This window comes from Pteronotus mesoamericanus, unplaced genomic scaffold, assembly GCF_021234165.1.
Source record: "Pteronotus mesoamericanus isolate MK-2021 breed Mesoamerican mustached bat unplaced genomic scaffold, CSHL_Meso_final scaffold_85, whole genome shotgun sequence".
NCBI lineage: Eukaryota > Metazoa > Chordata > Mammalia > Chiroptera > Mormoopidae > Pteronotus > Pteronotus mesoamericanus.
The window spans coordinates 33,062,655-33,084,511 of record NW_026555329.1 but is presented as its reverse complement, the minus strand read 5'-3'; the positions used below and the strand labels follow the sequence as shown (position 1 = coordinate 33,084,511).

Sequence of the window (21,857 nt, the reverse complement as noted above, 5' to 3'; positions counted from 1 at the left end):
CATGATGATAAATCAGTGATGACTGAGTACATCTAAGTATATTAAGATGTTTCAATGGCAAATCCTCAATGTAAAAAAAGATATTTCTATAACTGATAAAAGTAGTTCACATGAGAAAAAACTATTATTTTTATTATTTTTACATTGTAAAATCCCTATCTAACTGGCAAGTTTGATAAACTAAGCAAATATAGTAAAAGTGAAACACTGATGTTTTAGAGGTCCTAAAGACACTTAATTTATCATGAATCAAATTACAGAAACAACCTAAAATTACAGTGCAATGCTCAGTTATTAGTTAATAGAATAATAACACAAAAAGAGAAAATAAAAAAAATAACTCCTTACAGGCCTTTGAGATTTGTTCAAAGATTTCTCATTAAACCTTTTCAGTAATACTAAATCATTTTTCCATTTTTACAGTAGAATGCTTTTTGTTCCTAAATTTTCTGTCTTTAATTCCATCTAGAAATTTAAGACAGTGGGTTTTGCTTGCTTATACTTCTCATTTTAACTTAGATGTCTTTTAGGAAAATGGTAAAATTTGTCTCAGCTGAAAATCTCACAGTGCATCAACCAACAGTTGTATATGAAACTTTAAAACAATTTCTCATCTACCTTCTCTACAATACAGATGTTAAAAGACACAATTTTCTGTCCTCTGATTATTTTAAAATCCAATTATGGTAACAAAATTGAAAATAACCAAAGAGCTCTGTTTCCATTGTTCTCAAAGTGTTTTGCAATCATCAAAATTAAGATTTAAATCAAGCAAACAAGTGCAATAGAAAGTAAAGTATATCTGAAGCTGAATACAATTAGATGTCAATATGAAGAAGTATTTGTAAACAAAATGTTGATAACAGCATTTAACAATAAACATTTTCAATACAAGAATTTGGCATTGGCTAGTTCTCAGAGAATAAAACAATACCACTTGCATAGTAAATATAGGGTTGAATTAAGCATGACTTGTTAATGGAAAACAAAAACAATGTAAATACTTCTGGGATGGATAATGTTAGGGAGGGGAAAAGTAAGAATGGATCACAAAGGGTGATTAAATTTCTTAAAAATATAATTTTTGAGAAGCCTTATATTTGAAGGAAAGTTCTGTCTGAAAAGTATCTAAGAGCTGGCCTTCATCAGGCATTTGTGACTATGGATGTGATTTATTTATAAAATGGCAGAAAGGAACAGGACAAAGAAGGTTTGTTAAGCAGCATTCCAGGTAGAATTGAATGAAATAGTACAAACTTAGAAAGAAAAGGATAACACGGAAATAGGTTGAGTTTTTAAAGAGATTCTAATATACTTTTGAAATAAATATAAATTATCTGATTATTTGTAATATGGGAAGAAGTGTGTTACAAACGGAAACGTGGGGTTTTGTGTGGGGTTTTTTGGTTTTGTTTTGTTTTATTTTTTGTTTTAGCCTCTTGCAGAATTCCTATCAAAGGAAGAGGTTCTCAAAAACATTTAGCCACTGGATATCTAATTTATAATTGTACCTGCAATCATAAATTGCAGTTATAAACTCAGAAATGACATCTCAATTAAATATAACACACAAGTCAAAGGATAGTGTGTTTATGGAATGGAGAAAAAATTGTTTTTGGAGAAAATAGTGAATTTAACCCCAGAAAACAGAGCCTCTGTGTTCTCAACATGCTGCTATCTCACTGCTTACTCTCTTTCACCATCTGAAGACTACTCTCTACAAAGACTTTGTATGTGGTTTTATTCTTAACATAGACATTTACCAGAGTGATATGAAGATAGAAACATATTCCAAATGTCTCATTTTTTGCCTTCTTTCTTATTTCCCCTCAACTCTTAGGTACAAGTTAAAAACATCAGATGACCGACTACTTTAGGTCAAGAAATCTAGTTCTAATCCAGAAGAGCTGAATGTAAAGCTACCTTATTTCCATGAGCCTCATCTGCCAGCATTATACATTGGTTGTGAAGAGGAGCTAAGGCATTAAGGATGGCAGTAACCCATAGTGAATATTCGAGGACCAGCATCTACCTCCCATACAGGGTGGAAAAACGTAGGTTTACACTTGTAATACAAATAAATTATGCAATAATTAATAAATAACGATACAAAAACAAACTCTGTGTTCCACATACTCATAACTGTAAACTTATTTTTGCCCATTATTTTATGTTCAGCCTGATTGCATTTCTCATCATTGGCTGAAATAACTCCACATTTGCTTTGCCTTAGTCTTCAGTTATTGCATTTCTTTAGCCTAGGGAAGAATTTCTTCTAAATAAATCCTGCCACCTGTTCAAACCTACTAACAACAAATATTGCCTCTTCTGGGATACCGTTAAATAAACTGAGCTCTTGCCCTGACCAGCGTGGGTCAGTTGGCTGGCTATCGTGCCACAAAGCAAAAGGCCACTGGTTCTATTCCCTGTCAGGCACATGCCTGGGTTGCAGGTTGAGTTCCCAGCTGGGGCACGCATGAAAAGCAAATGATCGACTTCTCTCTCTCATCGATGTTTCTCTCCATCTCTTTCTCCCTCCCTTCCTTTCCCTTTAAAAATAAATTAATAAAATATTTTAAAAAATAGACTGAGCTCTTACCTTTTGGATTTTTAAAACGGTTTTATCTATTTATTTTCAGAGAGATGGGAAGTGAAGTAGAAAGAGAGAGAGAGAAACACCAATGTGTGGTTGCCTCTTGTGCACTCCTACCGGGGGCCTGGCCTGCAATCCAGGCATGTGTCCCGACTGGGAATTGAACCAGTGGTGCTTTGGTTCACAGGCCAGCATTCAGTCCACTGAGCCACACCAGCCAGGGCAGCTAACTGGATTTTTGAAAGAAGCTTGAATGAATAATGCTAAGAGCACTGGTCACATTCTGTTATATGATACTACTCATTTCACTTCTTTTACACTAAGGTTTATGATGAAAATAATAGAATAAAAAGGAAAACTTAAGTCTTTATGTTCTTCACAAATCATGCCATGTTGCCTTACATGTACATGTGCACAAGGCAGGAGTAATAAACTGAATAGAGAAAAGGTGGAGAATGAGAAGGCTGGAGATAAAACACTTGCTCTGCCTTGGCTCATACCACCTCCTCAGTAGACATGATGACTTTCTGATGCCTCCTTTTGCCCTACTGGGTGTGCTCCAGTAGCAAAAATCAGGTTACTTAGACACTGTGATAGATGGAGTAATGACTCCCCCAAATGTGTCTATGTCCTAATCCTTGAAACCTATTACTTTATGTTACCTTACACAACAGAAGGGAAATTGCAATTACAATTAAATTAAGGATATTGAGATGGGAAGATTATTCTGAATTTTGTGGGTAGGTCCAATGTAATCACAGAATCCTTAAAAGAGATAGATACCAGGAGATGTGATAATGGAAGCAGGGACTGGAGTGATGTGTTTTGAAGATGGAAGAAGGGACCAAGAACCAAAGAATGTAAGTGGCTTCTAGAATCTGGAGAGGCAAGGAAACAGATTCTCCCTTCAAGTCATCAGAAAAAATACAACTATTATGACATCTTGATTTTAGCCCATATAATCCATTTTACACTATGATCTCCAGAACTGTATGATCATAAATTTATGTCATTTTAAAGCACTAAGATTGTATTAATTTTTCATAATAGTAACAGAAAACTAATAGAGACTTAAAAAATCTGATTCTCTGAATGGGAAAAAGGCTTTGCCTTTTAAAGAAGCTATCCTGTAGACTTTTCTTTTTAAAGATTTTATTTATGTATTTTTAGAGAGGGGAAGGAAGGGAGGAAGAGAGGGAGAGAAACATTAATGCGTGGTTGCCTTTTGTGTGCCCCCAACCAGAGGCTTGGCCTGCAACGCAGGCATGTGCCCTGACTGGGAATCAAACCAGTGACCCTTCGGTTCACAGGCTGGCACTCAACCCACTAAGCCACATCAGCCAGGGTGTGAGCTCTTATACTCAACACTTGAGAACCTCTTTTTTAGGACTGTATCCCTTTTCCATCCAATGTAATTGAATCATTCAGCGTTCTAATCCTCAAGTCTATTTCAAAATAAAGTTGAGACAATTTTTATTTTTCACAAAATTCCTGAAGTATGAATGCAAGGGTATTATAGGAAAGCAAAGTATACTTTTTCAAAGCCTTCCACTTCATTTTTAAACAACAAAATTATTAGTTTTGACAGTGACATACTGTCATGGATTGAATTGTGTCCCCCCGTCCCTGCCAATATCATTATATCAAAACCTTAACTCCCATCCAAGTACTAACCAGGCCCTACCCTGCTTAGCTTCCAAGATCACATGAGATTGGGTACATTCAGGGTGGTATAGCCATAGACAAAAATAGAAGCAGAGACATATAAATAAAAAACAGACAGTACCCAGAGGGGAGGGGGCAGAGGGGTAACGGGGGAAGTATCGAGTCAAGAAACATGTATAAAGGACCCATGGACAAAGACAGTGGGGTGGGGGAAGACTGAATGTGGGAGGTGGGGGTGGGTAGGATACAGAAGAGTAATGGGGGGAAAAGAAAGATAACTATAACCGAAAAACAATTAAAAAACAAAACACCCAAACTCCAGTGTGACTGAATTTGGAGATGGGGAATTTAAAGAAGTAATTAATGTTAAATGAGGTTATACAGATAGAGCCATAATCCATTATGATTACAGTTATTATAAGAAGAAGGGCACCAGGGATATGTGTGCACAGAAGAAAGGACATGTGAGGACCCAGTAAGAAGCCTGCTATCTGCAAACCATGGAGAGAGGCCTCAAGAGAAACCATGCCCGCCAATGTCTTAATCTTGGACTTCCAACCTCCATAACTGTCAGAAAATAAATTTCCATTGTTTAAGCTACTCATTTTTGGAATTTTGTTATGGTAGCCCTAGAAAACTAATATACATTCCTAACCTAAGTTCCTACTGTTTATGGTTCCCTGAAAGGCTTATTCTTCTAATAGTGGGGATTTCGTTTACCATGATTTACCATACATCACTTGGTGAACACTATGTACTGTGCCAAGTATTTGCATATATTTTCTCCTATATTTATCCTAAAAAAAAAAAGAAAGAAACTCTACATAAGTGGTATCATTCTCTCTAGAAAATCAGGACTCAGTGAGGATACACTGCATACAGAATGAGCACTGACAAACAAGGGACAGGGACACAGTCTCATTTTGAAAGATTGTATCCTGATATGTGATTTCCCCAGAAGCTGCCCTTACTGAACCTCCATGTTTCAGGGACTGTGAAACAGGTGGGAGGATTATGTTTGCTCTCAGGAGTGTTATCGGTATGTAAGGAAGGCTATAAGAATACAAGAAAAAAATCTGGTGAGTAGATAAAGATGCATGTTTAGTTCTTTATTATAATTCTAGATCAGTAAGCAACAGTGACATTATTACCTGGATGTAATGGCTATTTCCACAGTAATAACAGTTCAAACAAATGAACCAAAAAAACCTAATGTGCCACCTAATGCTTAACCAAATTATTACATGGAGCCTTCAGTCCTAGTGGGCCTGGCTCTTACTTACAATACTTTCAGAAACTTAATGAAAAGGAGGTAAAGACGAGAGTAAGTCTTGAAGTTTAGTAATGTGTATGACCTTTAAGCAGGGCATGGCTTGTTTAAATGCCTCTCTGATATACCCTGCTGCTTGGAAGCAAGCAGATTTCCAAAGGCAAACACACAGATTAGCTTGAACTCTCCTGGAATGGTTTTGGCATCATCTATAGTCTCTGAGGTTATTTTTATAAGATTTTGGCCAGGTCTTTTATAGGTCATTTGGTTTGTCCAGGGTATTGCCTTCTGATAATGAAAGCTAATCACATTTGTAGGCTGAAAGCAATTCAAAAATTTAAAAATAAATGCTATTGTGAAGAAATGGTGTGGTCTAAGAGATTTTAATGCTAAATGTAGGATTCTAAACATTGGAGGTTGATTTCTTGTTTTGTCAGTGACTTACTAGATAATTTTTGCAACTCATTTAATCTCTGGATATCTATTTTGAACTCTCCAAAAAGGGAGATGTAATCTTTAAAGTCCATATGCTCCTCAAAAGAATAATTTCTTTTTGTTCTATCAAGAAAACTTGACCTGTTCTTTCTCTCTTCTGAGGCCAATATTAAAGTACCAAAGTAACAGCAAAAAACAGGGTAATTCTGAACTTGTGATGAATTATTTGAGTTTATAGTGCAAGACTGGTGTCTTGCAATCTTCCATAATTAAAGTATGTATTATCAAAAGCTTTTCTTTCCACTAAGATACGGGTTTGGTTCATATGAAATATACATTTTTGTTATTAAAGCTGATTGAGAGGCAAATTTTATCTTCATAGTTTTTTTTTAATAGGAAGCATACTTCTACATTGCACCTACCTCCTTGAGGCTGCATGCCTTGGTCAGGAGATACCAGTCCAGGAACAGCACCCAAAGTGGGTGTGCTGAAGGCCAGAAACAGGAGAATATTTGTTGTGCGTGTGCAAATGTGTGAGTGTGTGTGTGATAACAATATTATCATATAATGATGTTGACATGTGAGTTTAGTCCTAAAATATGTATATAGGCATTTACAGGAACATAAAATTAAAGCAAGTCCAAAGATTTGGAGAACCTCTTACTGTAGTTGCCCTGACACTCTACCATTAATAATGTCAGTTCTAGCTCTTCAGTTTTACCCCCATCCAGCATCCTTTAAGTTGTTCTCATCTTTAAAATGTGTTTTTTAAAAAATATTTTACTGATTATGCTTCAGTCATGGTCCCTGATCCACCAGCACAGGAGCTGAAAAGCTTTCCAGGCAATAAACAGGTAGCACGTTAGCGATGGTGCCTGCCCTTCTTGCTTTTTGACAAGTGACACATGTCATCTTTCTGACGCTACTAACAGCTTCATTTCCATATGCCATGCTTCACATGACATCTCAGGCAACACAATGTTTTACTCGTTTTATAAAAGGCTTTTATAGTTTTCTTCTGATAACTGACCAAGGAATGAAAATAAAAGACTGTTAAAACAAATTGTTTTCAGATTTCCTCCCTTTATTATAATCTAGACAAATGTTCATGGTAAATTGGGTGTAATCAGTACATATAGTTCTCACTTGCTACATAAAAGCAGCCAACAACATTTTACACAGTGCCGCTAGTAATTTTGGTTTCAACTTGTGCAAAGAAGTACAGTAGATGCATAAAGCAGGCAGATGATGTCATACCCTTCATATCATACTCTAGGAATATAGCTAGGGATAACTTGACAATTCCCTTCTCTAACAGTAAGTGATGAGTGGGTATCAAAATATACAAGTATTTAATTGTTGCAACATTTGCTGAGAGGAAACACATCCTAAAATTGTCTTGTTTAAATCAGTCACATTCATCACCATAGTTCTGAATGTGCACCTGTTTTGCCCTACCTTAGATGACCATGCTCCATTTATTTTGGTGATATTACTCAAATAATAATGAGTACAATGTAAGAACTATGACCACAATATCACAATGGCAGTATAGATAATCTATATTGTACTTCAAATCATATAATACTTCAGGACTAATAGCTAAGAACAGAAACCAGGGAACTACTACTGTCAAATATGCAGTTAGATACAGAACAAATGTGAGCTTTTGTTTTTTAGCACAGATTAGAATTAATTCTGGCAATTGTAAGAACTTTTAAACACTAGTTAAGATATAATTATATGATCATTACCTGGTAACTTATGTATGCTCCCAAATTTCAATATTAGTATTGCACATAGAGTGTAACATTAAAAGACAGAATAAACCATATCTGTTTAGAAACTTTTAGGTCATATAATAATACTATTTCAGTTTTAAAATCTACCTTCCAAATTGGAGTAGTAAGAAAATAATTATATAACTACATATACAGGAAGTACCTAATTAATCAATGGGGATGATAAAATTGTGTCTACTTGTATACAATATTTTTCAGTTTAGCAAATATGTATTATTCCATTTGCTTTTTACTTCAGTTTCCCCATTTGTAATGTAAGGCAATGGCTATATCTATCTCATGGTTGTTTCCAGGAAAATATACTCATAAATGTAAACAAAGTGTTCAGAATAGTGCCAACCACTATATAACAGTTACACATTAACTACAAAATGAGTTTAATAATGAGAATTTAGTAAACTTATCCAAGGCATATTATGCTTGTCACATAGTAAGGGCTCAGTGTGAATGTTATTTTCCTAAGAAGCTGATAGCAAATATTATTACTCCCACTTTATAGATGAAGAAACTGATTATTAGAAATTCCAACAAATCCTCCTAAAGCCAAACACTTAGTATCACAAATATGAAAGCACATTCAAGTTTCGCCGAAGATTTCTATGAAATATGTCATTGTTGACATGCCCCACCTTCGCCCCCTCCATTTATCCATCTTATCTGTTTCTGTGAATACTCTGTGTGGCAATTTATCTTAGTCAGGGAAAGTGCTGCTGCTTGTATGGTGGTTCTGCATTCATATTAACGTTACTGTTTTATTTTTGGTTTCTATGAAAATTAAATTTCTGACTTTACTGGTATGTTTGGAAATGTTGTTCTAAGACTTGAAGTGGTTCTTCACAGACATGGAGTAGCTAGCCTGGGCTTTAACATCAGGAAGTCATTATTTAACATACTTTTGGTACAAGAATGGATTTACTATTTCTTAGAAAACAGATATGCTAATTCCTAACATAGCTTGGTCAAAAAAGCATATTTTTCTTCATACTTTATTTTTCAGTTGGAAATATACCTAAGAATATATGTGTTCTTGTCTTCTATTTCACCTTTCTTTAAAACAGATGGATTAAAAAACACATCTTCCATATACTCCATAGCCTATTCATTATCCTGGGATCCCAAGGAATAATAGGAAATGCATGATGTTCTATAAAGTATGTGAGCGTCTAAATAATAGTCTGTTGATTTGATCTCAACAGGGGAATATTATAATATCATCCTTGGGATGTTAAAAAAGAAACCACCTATAACTAAACAAAATGTATCTTAGGCAAACATTGGCGAAAAAAGCAATGAGTTAGGGAAAGCACAGAGAAAGACCTCATCTAGTCCTGCTGTGAAAAATCCAGGTTGAAAACAAAAGGCCAATAAAACATGTACTGCCTGCACTATCAGTCTTCCAAAGACTAATGCTGACGCTCAGATTGTCTGTTTCAAAGAGTCTACTGAGCATCCGGCTTCAATTCCAGAACCAAAATCTCAGAGTTTTTAATTTTTGAATTTATTTTTAGAGAATCAGAAGTACATTATGTCTGACATATTTGTTTTCTCTAGGCAAAGGTGATCATAGTGAAGTAGGGAGCCTAAATTCACAATTAAGGAATTTGGTCACAGGTCACTACAAGAGTGCCACGCATTCTAGACAATGCTCAGTAGAGCCTTGCAGCACAGAGGGCCTTCCTCTCTGATTTAGCAACTGTGGTTTTGGAGTTTTGAGGATAAATAAATTCAGTTGCTATCCCCTCCTTTTTGATATCTCTAATTTTGTTAGGAGTCATCACTGAAAAGAGTGACAGATGTGCCTGCCTTTTTGTTTTTGAAGAAACCAAAAACCACACTAAACCTCAGTTGACACACTACAATCCAAAATGTTGTTCTTTTGAGCCTGCTTAATTTATAAGAAAAGGCTCATTCATTGTTTGAGCTTTAAATCAAGATACAGAAACTTAGACTCAGTTGTTATTTAGAAGAACAAGAGTAGAATCGGCCTTAGGCAAAATTGGAAAAAAATGAAGCTTGAATTTTTGGGACAACCAACACTTTCCGTTTCTGTACTTCTTACCATTTATGTTCTTGTTAGTTTCTTGCTATTCCCATGGGCTCATGTGTTGAATTAGAACTTTCTTATTTTGAAAGCTGCATTTTCAGATCTGAACATGTTTGGCTCTCTGCCTCTTATTCTGTGCTCTTCTATTTGATAGGGTCCAATCTCTGACCGATATACCCCACCCCTATAAATGTATTGCAGATTCTCTTCTGATGATGATGAATTAAAAAATTTTTCCTAGATATTTTTTTTCCTAAAATAACCTGAAATTCAGAAACACTTGGCAGAGATTTATACTTGTTGAATGATTCATTTGTCTCTATATAAAAGAGAACATCAATATAATTAATCACATAAGTAACATGTTCTTAAACTAGTATTTTTCTTCATTTTAATATTCTCACAGTGTTGATTGTGGAATAAATGTTTAATAATATCACTTCCAAGATGTTTATATAATATTTCATATCAAAAGGCCATAATTCACTTTTCCATTCTTTGTCATAAACTTAAGTATTTCAAGATGTCAAGCTTGAAATAAATTTGTGGGACTACACAGCCTTCTGATCTGTATAAGAAGACTATAGAATCAATGGCAACTAATCTCTACTAGATAATTAGATGGGAAAGTTAAGATTTTGTGTTAAATGGTGAATTTTTCTTTAGGACACCATCAACAAAATTAAAAGACAATCCACTGAATGAAAGAACATATTTGCCAGTGATATACTTTATATAGGATTAATATCCAAAATTTATAAAGAACTCATACAACTCAACACACACACACACACACACACACACACACACACACACACACACACACACATCCCAATTCAATTAAAAAGTGGGCAAAAGATTGGAATGTACACTTCTCCAAAGAGGACATACAGATGGCCAATAGGCATATGAAAAAATGCTCAACGTCACTAATCATCAGAGAGATGCAAATTAAAACAGCAATGAGATATCATCTCACACCTGCAGAATGGCTATCATCAATAGATTAACAAACAACAAGTGTAGGAGAGGGACTAGGGAACCCTCGTATACCATTGGTGGGAATGCAGACTGGTGCAGCCACCATAGAAAGCAGTATGGAGGTACCTCAAAACTTTTAAAATGGAACTGCCTTATGACACAGCCATTCTGCTTCTGGTAATATATCTGAAGAAACCCAAAACACTAATTAGAAAGAATATATGCATCTCTATGTTTATTGCAGTGTTATTTACAGTAGTCAGAATTTGGAAACAGCCCAGGGTGCATCAATAAATGAGTGGATAAAAAAGTTGTGGTACATTTACACAATGGAATACTACTTGGCTGTAAATAAATAAATAAATAAATAAATAAAAAGAAAATCTTTCCATTTGCAAAGGCATGAATGGACCTGGAGAAAATTATGCTAAGTGAAATAATCCAGTCAAAGAAAAACAAACACCATATGATCTCACTTATATGTGGAAACTAATGAACAAAATAAACAAACAGAAGAATAAGAACAGACTCATAGATACAGAAAACAGACTGACATCCATCAGAGGGGAGGGGGATTGAGTGGCTGGGTGAAAAATGTAAAGACACTAAGCAAAAAAACCCCAAAACTCATAGACATGGACCACAGTATGATGATTAACATAGGAAAAGGAGGGTTGGGAGAGGTTGAAGAGGATAAGAGGGAATAAATGGTGATGGAAAGAGACTTGACTTTGGATTGTAAATACATAATATGATATACAGATAATGTATTATAGAATTGTGCACTTGAAACCTATGTAATTTTAGTAACCATTTCCACCCCAGTAAGTTCAATAATAATTAAAGAAAAGGCAAGAATGGTGAATTCATCTTTTGAAAGCTGACTAATACAGCATTTTAAAATAAGTGCACTAGTTAAGGGCATTGAAAGAACTCCAGTAAATCTCCAGGTTTTGCATTTATTGAATTCTATTTACTTAAACTGGATCTATGGCATTTTTTTTCCCTCTAAAATTATCAGGCAGTTTAGGAAAAAAAAACATGTTAACCTCCTCAATGCTGTCTGTCATACAGAAATTATAAATTATAATTGTTTTGCAGCAAAAATGGCTATACCTCCTAACATATTTATAGGAATTGATAATTCCTGGTTTTTTTTATACTATGCATTTTTGTTATTCATTTAACTTTTTTCTTGTTCCCTTGAAGCTCAACACTTTTTGTTATTGTGAGATAAAAAAAGTGTGCTTTACAAAAATTTAATGCCTAATTATATCAAAAAGAAAGTCGAATAATCCAACATATGGCATGTTTAACCACAGAGTTCTATCTTGCTAAATTAGGCATTTGCAATATAAATATATTAGTGATTTATTTTCTGCCAAATTTTATTATGAACTATGCCTATTCTTTCTTTTAGTCAATTCATATTAAATATTCTGAGACCCTGAGGGCACAGAGAAAAAATTCAATGAATTTCTACCATTAAAATTGAGTCCATGATACTAACTATAGAGCAGCTATGGATGTACAATAGAAATATCCCCGTGGAAGTCAACCATTAATCTTCAGATAAAGTTGTTTTCTGAAATTATTTTAAAAGGAAGATTAAAATAAATTCTAGATTTCAGGAGACTGTAACATAAGGTAGGTAAATTTGATAGGGACAAAATATAAACAAAAATGAGAATAACGCACTTGTAGGGAGACAAGGCTAGGTATAGTTTCTCTATATTTGTACAGAAAAACTTTTAGAAGTGGAAAAAACCTGAGAGGTAGAAAGGGACAAACTCCTTTTTTAGTTGCTGTCCAGGACTTCAGGTATCTGAAGCCCATAAAACTTACAGTGTTATAAGAGACTGTGAAAAAAAACACAGGAAAGAAACCGGGTCTCACTGAAATTTAGGGAATCCACCTCAGAAAAGTTGGAGACAACCAAAGAGGAATAAGTTAACATCACTTAGGGGTACATGGTGAGGTAGAACTTCAATTCCCTCCCCCTTTTTTAAGTAATGGAAATAATGTGTGATTTCTCATTTAAAGATAAACACGAAAGGGCGTATATGGAATAGAGAGTATTCAAATGCTGGCGTGTATAAGAATATCTAAGTGCATGTAAAATACCCATAACGAACAAAGCAGCAAACAGATTCATACATCACTAGGGCAATAAATAATATTTGAAACACAATTTGAAAGGCAGAATTATACTTTTTCATTTACTAAAAACATTTTATCTAGCTGACAGTGTTTTTGTCAAGTTTCATGTTTCTCCTGTACTTAATGTTTGTAAAGTACCTTATGCTTTTTGGTAGAAAGAATTTATAAATGAACAATGTCTGAATAAATTATTTTTAAAAGAACAAACTTCAATTTTAAAATTTAATTTGGCTAAAAAATGTACTCTTGCTTTTGAGACTGAAGTTATGCAAATCTATGCTATTTTCCTAAAATTCATTGCCAGCACAAATTACAGGAGTTGTTTTTCTTTCTTTCTTTTTTTTGTCCTGACCCAGGCAGCATAGTTTGGTGGTTCCCAGACCCGAGTGGTAAGCCCAGTGGAGTGGAGAAGTGCTTTCAAAACACATAAATTTCCAGGCCCCTCCCCCAGTATACTGAATCTGGATCTCTAGGAGATTCCAGAACTTGTCATGTTTATAAAGTTCTCCAGGTATTATATCTACAGTGTACATATTTGGGAATTACAGGTATAGTCCATGCCTTACTCTGACCATTCAAATCATCCATATTCTATTGAATGCATGCCTAAGGAGACATTAGAGCTTACTGAAGGGAGAACTTTCACCTCTATTTCTGATTGCAAAATAAATTGAGTAGAACTGAAGTATCCATTTCAATCTTTTATTATACTCAGAGACAGGACATTGATTTGAGATTTTAAAAGACTTCTTTCCAACTGTCATATTATAAGCTTCCTGATAAAATAATTCCTATTTTACCAGTCTTTGTATCTTTAGCATTTAGCACATTTTATGGCTAAATTCAGACAAATATGCTATCATCCGGTTATTCATAGAAAAAATATACAATAGTAATAAGAATATAAGATACCAAGATTCTAGTGGGAAAGATAAATAATAAACTCAGAAATAAATACATACCTAGGATAATTTGAAGAAATGATAAATACTCTGAAGAAAACAAAAGGTTAATGAGATGGAAGGCAAGGAGAGCTGGGACAGGCAAGTATTTATTAAATGGATAGTTAGGGAAGGCCTTTCTGAGGAGATGAGCTCTGAGCAGAAAGCCAACAAATGAGTGTCAGGGGTTAGGGTGATCTAGGCAGAGGAACAGTGAAAACAAAAGCAAAGTAAAGAAAGAGCTTAGTTTGAGAAACACACAGAAGGAACAGTACTTGGAGTGCCTCAAGTCAGAGATGAGGTGATAAGAGATTAAAATATCCAAAGGTAGAAACTGGGAGTGGAGGTGAGTGTTGGTATTACTTAGAATGACTTTGAAAGCTGACCTGAGGCTAAGGCTGCTTATCTTGATGATGAAATGCAGCACTGGTTTGGGTTTTTTTAAGACCTGTGTTTCAGTACTGACTTCATCAATTGCTAGGGAAGCAACCTTGGACATACCCACATATCTATATACACGAGTATATTTTAGAGTAATGTTTTTTCCTTTTTATTGAATTCATTGGGGTGTCACTACTTAACAAAGTTAACACAGGTTTCAGGTGCACAATTCCACACCCATAATCTGTACACTGTATTCTGTGTTCACCATCCCAAGTCAAGTCTCCTTCCAACATCGTTTATCTCCCCCACCATACTCCTCCACCTCCATCGACACCTTCCCCACTCCATTGGCAATCACCACAGAGTTGTTGGTGTCCATGAATTTTTTTCTTTTTTTTGCTCAAACTCTTCACCTTCTCCCACACTGACCTCCCAAATCTCCTGTCCTGAGAGCTGTCAGCCAGTTTTCTATGGCTCTATCTCTATTTTGCTTGTTAGAGTATTTTGTTCATTAGACTCCACATACAAGGGAGGACCCCCTAAAATGGAATTTATTAATAAAAATTGTGTACTTATTCTTACATGTTTAAACTTCAATCATTTTCAAAGTACTCCCCATTTGATGCGATACAACTATTGAGATTTTTTTTCCACTGTACAAGTTTTTGAACTCCTCAATTTTGATGCCTTTTAGTGCTTCTACTGTTTTGTTTTGTTTCACCTCTTCCACAGAGGCAGAACTTTTCCCTTTGAGGACTTTTTTCATCCAGAGAAACAAAAAGAAGTTGCTCGGGGAGATTAGGACAGGGCACCGGAGTCATGTTGTTTTGGGTCAAAAATTGCTGAACACTCAGTACAGTGTGGGCAAGTGCTCTTGTAGATCACCCATCATGAAATGGGGAAATGCACTGAAAGAGTCTTCAAAAAAATTCACTGAAGCCAAACATAGCTTCTCACAACAACACCAGCTGATACGCTGATACAGATGGGCCTAGAGCACTCACCTAGCAAGGGAAGCCTGTGCTACAAGGGGCCCACCATCCAGAAGATAATTCCAGGGTTCTTTTGGGTTCCTCCTTGTATGAGTGACATCATATCATACTTGTCTTTCTCCAACTGCTTCTTTCACTTAGCATAATGCTCTCCAGGTCCATTTATGCTGTCACAAAGGTAAGACTTCATTCTTTTTTATGGCCTAGTAGTATTCCATTGCATAAATGTAGCACTCCTTTTTTATCCACTCATCTTCTGATGGAAACCTGGGCAGCTTCCAAATCTTGGCTATTGTAAATAATACTGCAATGAACATACAGGCGCACATATTCTTTCTAATTATTGTCTCAGGTTTGTTTGCACATATTCCCAGAAGTGCAATCACTGGGTTATAAGGCAGTTTCATTTTTAATTTTTTAATGTAACTCCATACTGCTTCCTACAATTGCTGAAAATGTTTTACTATATTTTTAAAAAATTTATTAAATTTATTGAGGTGACATTGGTTAATACAATTATATAGGTTTCAGGTGTACAATTCTATAATACATCATTTATATATAGCATTTTGTGTTCACCACCAGATCAAGTCTCCTTCCATTACCATTTATCCTCCATTTACCCTCTTCTACCGCCCCGCACCCTTCTCTCCCTCTGGTAGTCAACATCATTGTCTGTCTAGGAATTTTGTTTCTTTCTTAATTCCTTCACCTTTTTAACCCAGCTCCCCAACCTACCTCCCCTCTAACAGGAACAGACTTACGAGCCCCACATAATCCCTTAATTGGAATGTACAGGAGATCCCATATATGTATTGTTTAAAGAAGCTTCCCGGTGATTTTGAGGTGTTTTGGTAAGTCTAGCCTTGTAAGCCGAGGCCTATTATAAATCTATGAGAAAACAAATACAATTTGTTGTACTTTTTGGTTTCTTTGATATGAACCTGAAATTTAAATAAACACAACCCTTTTGTATAAGTATAGGACATAATCCCTTTTTATGCTTTATTAATCAACAGTCCATATATTCATTTCCATATTTCTTAGAGGGGCTGCATTTCTTTTCTATGGTGTATTTTTTCCCCCTGAATACCTAGTAATGTTTTACTTTTTGAAGAATGGTTGACTCTAAAGGTTATTTTAGGAAAATTTAATGTTGTTTCACCAATAACAAAAACCTGTGTTGTTTTATTTGAGAATGCTTTCAATAATTTTGATATTATTAAAAACATAATTTGTTTTACAAGCCACTTATTGTTTCAGTCATCCACTTTGCACCTACCTGTTCATTGAATGCCCACTGGCCTCTTAGAGCCACTGGTGAGAAACAGACCTAGAGCCTGACCTCATAAAGTTCATATTTTATCTAGTAGGGTACAGACAATAATGGAATAGTTTTTATAAACATTTACAAATTGTGATAAGTGCTTTGAAGAAAAATATCCTGGAGTCATGAAATCACATATCAGGGCAGATAGGACCTAGTTACAGGGACAGCATAAAAGACCTCTGTGAAATGAGCTCAAAGATGTCATGTAAGTATAACAATGATCTTGATGAAAAGGAGAGATGTGCGTCTAGCTTGTGGGAATTAAATGCCCTGAGAGGATGTAAGAGAAGGTGGATGTGGTTAGAGGACTAAGAAGATTGAGGTGAGAGAGGTTAAGACTAAGAGTTAAGTCTGGATTGGGCTTGTCCTAAGCACAGTGGAAACCCTGGAAGTTCTTTGTTTGTTTGTTTAATTATTGTTGGATTTATTGAGGGACATTGGTTAATAAAATTATATAGGTCTTAAGTGTGCAATTCTATAATACATCATCTGTTTATTGTATTGGCAGGGGTTTAAGCAAAAGAGTTAAAGGATCAGATTGGCATTTGACTTCAATGAAGGAAAGTTTGAAGAAGAGCAAAGCAGAGACAGATCAGTAAGCGTTTATACAAAGCATCTAATTAATGGATAAAGTCTTATTATTCCCATGGCTGACTTTCACTGGTGACCTGGCATCTAAAACTAAAGCACCTATGAACATTGGGGTGCATAGGTTCTTTTGTATTGGCGTTTTGGTGTTCTCAGGGTATAGTCCCAGCAGGGGAATCGCTGGATCAAAAGGCACTTCCATTTTCAGCTTTCTGAGGAAATTCCACACTGCTTTCCATAGTGGCTGCACCAGTCTGCATTCCCACCAACAGTGGACTAGGGTTCCCTTTTCTCCACAGCCTCGCCAGCACCTGTTGTTTGCGGATCTGTTTATGATGGCCATTCTGACCGGTGTGAGGTGGTACCTCATGGTGGTTTTGATCTGCATTTCTCTGATGGCTAGTGATGCTGAGCATCCTTTCAAATGCCTCTGTGCCCTCTGTATCTCCTCCTTAGAAAAGCATCTGCCCAGGTCCTTTGCCCATTTTTTGATTGGATCGTTTGTCTTCTTGGAGTAAAGTCGAGTGAGTTCTTTGTATATCTTGGAGATCAAACCTCTATCTGATGTATCATTAGCAAATATATTTTCCCATATGGTTGGCTCCCTTTTCAGTTGGCTGATGTTTTCTTTAGCCGTGCAGAAGCTTCTTATTTTGATGAGGTCCCACTTGTTTATTCTTTCCTTTATGTCCCTTGCTTTAGGAGACATATCAGTGAAAAAATTGCTATGTGGGATATCTGAGAGTTTCCTGCCAATGTTCTCTTCTAGGACTTTGATGGTGTTGCAACTTATATATAAGTCTTTTATCCATCTTGAGTTTATTTTTGTGTATAGTGTCAGCTGATGATCCAATTTCAATTTTTTGCATGTAGCCATCCAGCTCTCCCAACACCATTTGTTGAAGAGGCTGTTATTGCTCCATTTTATGCTTCTGCCCCCTTTGTCGAATATTAGATGTCCATAGAGACCTGGGCTTATTTCTGGGCTTTCTATTCTGTTCCACTGGTCTATGGGTCTGTTCTTGTGCCAGTACCAGATTGTTTTGAGTATAGTGGCTTTGTAGTAGAGTTTGATGTCCGGTGTTGTGATCCCTCCTACTTTGTGTTTCTTTCTCAAAATTGCTGTGGCTATTCGAGGTCGTTTATGCACAATTTACAATAGCCAAGTGTTGGAAGCAACCTAAATGCCCATCAGTAGATGACTGGATCAAAAAATTATGGTACATATACACAATGGAATACTACGCAGCAGAAAGAAAAAAAGAAGTACTAAACTTTGCGACAGCATGGATGGAACTGGAGAGCATCATGCTAAGCGAAATAAGCCAGGGGGCGAAAGACAAATACCATATGATCTCACCTATAAGCGGAACCTAACCAACAATGCAAAGAAGCAAGGAAAATATGACCAGCAACACTGAAAGGAAAAGAAATCAACAGAGACAAGAGGGAAGGGGGGTGCAGGGAAAGGGAAAGGAAGGGGAAAGTCAAGGAACATATAGCAAGGACTCATGGACAAAACCAAAGGGGAAGAGCTGAGGGAGGGAAGGTGGGAGGGGGCAAGGGAAAGAGGTGGGGGGAAGGCAGAGACAAATGTATTTAAAAAGTAAATAAATTAATTAAAAAAATAAAAAATAAAAAAATAAAACTAAAGCACCTGTATTTTCCAAGTCAAAACAGAATAATTAAGAAATAGAAAAGCTCAATTAAAAAAAGAAATGTAAAATACTTATATATCATATTTTGCCAATTGCTTTTTATCATTTTAAAATGTATTTTCATTTTCACATTCTAATTTCTAACTCTATATTCCTTTGTTGGAACCTGTAATGTTTTATTTTCTTACTTAAGAAAGCAATACACTTATAGCGGTCCATTCGCAACTGTCAGGGATTGTAGATAATGCTTCTCTAGGTATCTCTCATCAAGTTAAAATTAGATTCATCTTATCCTAAGCAGATACAATTTCTATTTGTATCTTTTTGAAGACAATTTTGAAAATCTTCAATGAAACAGTCAGTGAATCTCAGTGATTGAAAAAAAAAAAAACTTAATTTCAGCATTTCACAAAAGAACAAAGAAAGCCCAAAATATCAACTTTGCTGGATGACATTTACATGTCAAGCTTCCTTTTCCTTGACTTGAAAACATGTTACTTTATTACATATTAGATTACATTTAATCTTGTTTTGATTGTCTATGAAAAATGTTTCTCTACTAATGCTAGTAAAAATACAAAAAATTGGAAGGGCATCACCTCTAAGAATTACTGCCAAATGCCAGACCAAGTCACACTATCACTATCCAAGACTGTTTTTAAGACAAAAGTATTTCAATGCCTCTATTTAATTTTATTTTCTTGTGCTTTTGGAGAAGAGATTTAAATGCCAGGCAGTAACATTGCTTCAAGTAGGAAAAGACAACTGAACATAGGTGATAAATCATTTTCTGGCTACATCACTTAGCCTCTTCATTCACTCCTGCCCAACATTACTTTTCTGCTTTTTGGTTTCTTCTGCCACCCTTGCTCCTTTCTTATGTACTACCTGACTCGCTGGAATGGTCTGCTGCTCTCTTACTCCTTTAAATGCCTTCTCCAAGCTAACCTCTGGCAAGAAAACTATTCTGCTAATCTAAATCTATTTTATTTCATGGCTTGTGCAATTCCTGTCATTCTCTATTCTTCTTTTCCTTATGCTTGGTTCACCTGTGGAAAGAATGGGAACTGTGTTGACATTCCATAATGTGCTCAGGTCACCATGTCTTTGTTATTTTGGGTTTATTAAAGGTTTCACAAGGCACATCCCATGACACCAAAATAATAGTGATAATGCCAGCTGGTTGGCAAGCATGGCTCTATGAGGCAGACTCACTGCTAATGAGTAGAGTGGTGCTGACTTTACTCTATCTTTGCTTATTTGCAGGTGCAGTTTTTAACTGAGAACATCAATGTTCCAAGGTAATGAATAATTAAATCCATACATTCTTTCATGTACCCATTTATTTATTCATTCATTCCTATGTTCATTCAACAAGTATTTGCTCAGCGTTTTTTCTATTGTTAGCATTGTGCTAGACCATGGAGATTAAATTGTAAGCACACAAGACAAAATCCCTGACCTCCCAGGGTTAACTTTACTGTGTATGTTTTTTTGGGGGAGGGGGACGTGGGGAGGAGAGAGGGCTGTGACAAGTGTCAATTAAACAGTATTACTAATAAGTATAGAATTACAAATTGATGGAAAGAACAGAATGGCATAATCCCATAAGCCCAGGTAACGAAGAAATTGAACAAGACTGGCAGGGAGGTGGTCAGGGAGCCATCAGAGATGGACATTTTCCCCTGGAAATGACAGAAGTGGTATCTAAGAAAAAGATAAGTCCAGAAAAGTGTAGGTATGTTCTATAAAGAAGGAAAAGTAGGAAGAGCACGTGCAAAGGTGGTGTGGCACAGTGCATGCCTCTTTCAAGGAACTAGAAGAGCAATGTCAATGTGACCAAAGTCCACGGTATGAAGGAGAATTGTGTGTGATAATCTCTAGACTGAGGTACAGGCAGGACCAAGTAACAAAGCTCTGCAGGCTTTATTGAAAATTGGATCCTCCTCCTATGAAAAAGCATTTTAAAAAAATCACAGACTTTTCTGTGATTTTGGTATAATCCATATAGAACAAATAATGGAGTGTTGCTTATGCTCCTGCCTCAGATCTTTCAAAATCAGAATCAGACTATAATGTTAGTAAGCTAATCACCTATGTAAGTTTGGTATTAAATTTCTCTATTTTAAAAAGAGCAACTACTAAATTTCCTACTGAACAAGCTCTTCTGTTTCTGAAAACCAGAATATTTAGGAACTCAGGGTTTTGTTTTTTAATCATAGTCACAATAAATACTTGTATTTACATTAAACAGTTCATAGATCTTACAGAATATTAAGACAAGTGATTTATTTAGTTGTTTTGTTTCCATTTTTTAAAATTCTCAATGCATTTCAGCTTAACTGATAGACATATTTACTAGTGAGTAGTGAAACAGATTAATACTTCGTGCCAAAACGCAAAAACCACAGCTTTTTATGAGCCCTGTATTAATAGAGATCCTTTGACTTTTGAGTGCTTACTCACTGCAATCAAAGCTCTGGACAGTTTTTAAGCATCCAGTCATAATGGTCAGTTTTTAAAATCCCCTCTTGTGAATATGCTAAACCATGCAGTTCTGGAATCCAAAAGAGTGAGTCTTCTTCTATCTGTATTTCTATATTCAAAATAATAAAAAAAATCAAAAGGAGCAAAGATATGTAGGACTATAAACAAATACATGTTAGTAACAATAGGGAAAAAATCAGATATTTGGCCAACCTGCCAAGACCCAAGTTCAGGAGGTTGAACTTTCACTCTTCTAGCTGACAACATAACTAGCACAACTGCCACAGACACAAACTCCCTGTAGCGGTTTCATCTTTATTGATCTATTCACAGCTTTAAAGAAATATAACACAATACTGAATTATAAACTTATGTCCTGCTCAACTCTCAAATGGGACCCTAGTTTCCTTTTATAAGATAGTGCTGCATATTTACAAATATATATGTATTCAAAAGATAATAATCCTCAAAAAGAAATCTATTAAGGATTCTCTAAAAATGAGGAGCAACATTAGCAAAGGAGACAA

The 21,857-nt window shown here is 35.6% G+C and overlaps 1 protein-coding gene across 1 annotated transcript in view; it reads right to left on the bottom strand.

Moving 5' to 3' along the window:
- MAGI2 (membrane associated guanylate kinase, WW and PDZ domain containing 2) overlaps window positions 1–21,857 on the bottom strand; it is a 1,404,484-nt gene that overhangs the window by 1,117,615 nt on the left and 265,012 nt on the right. The gene's annotated exons all lie outside the window — the stretch shown is intronic.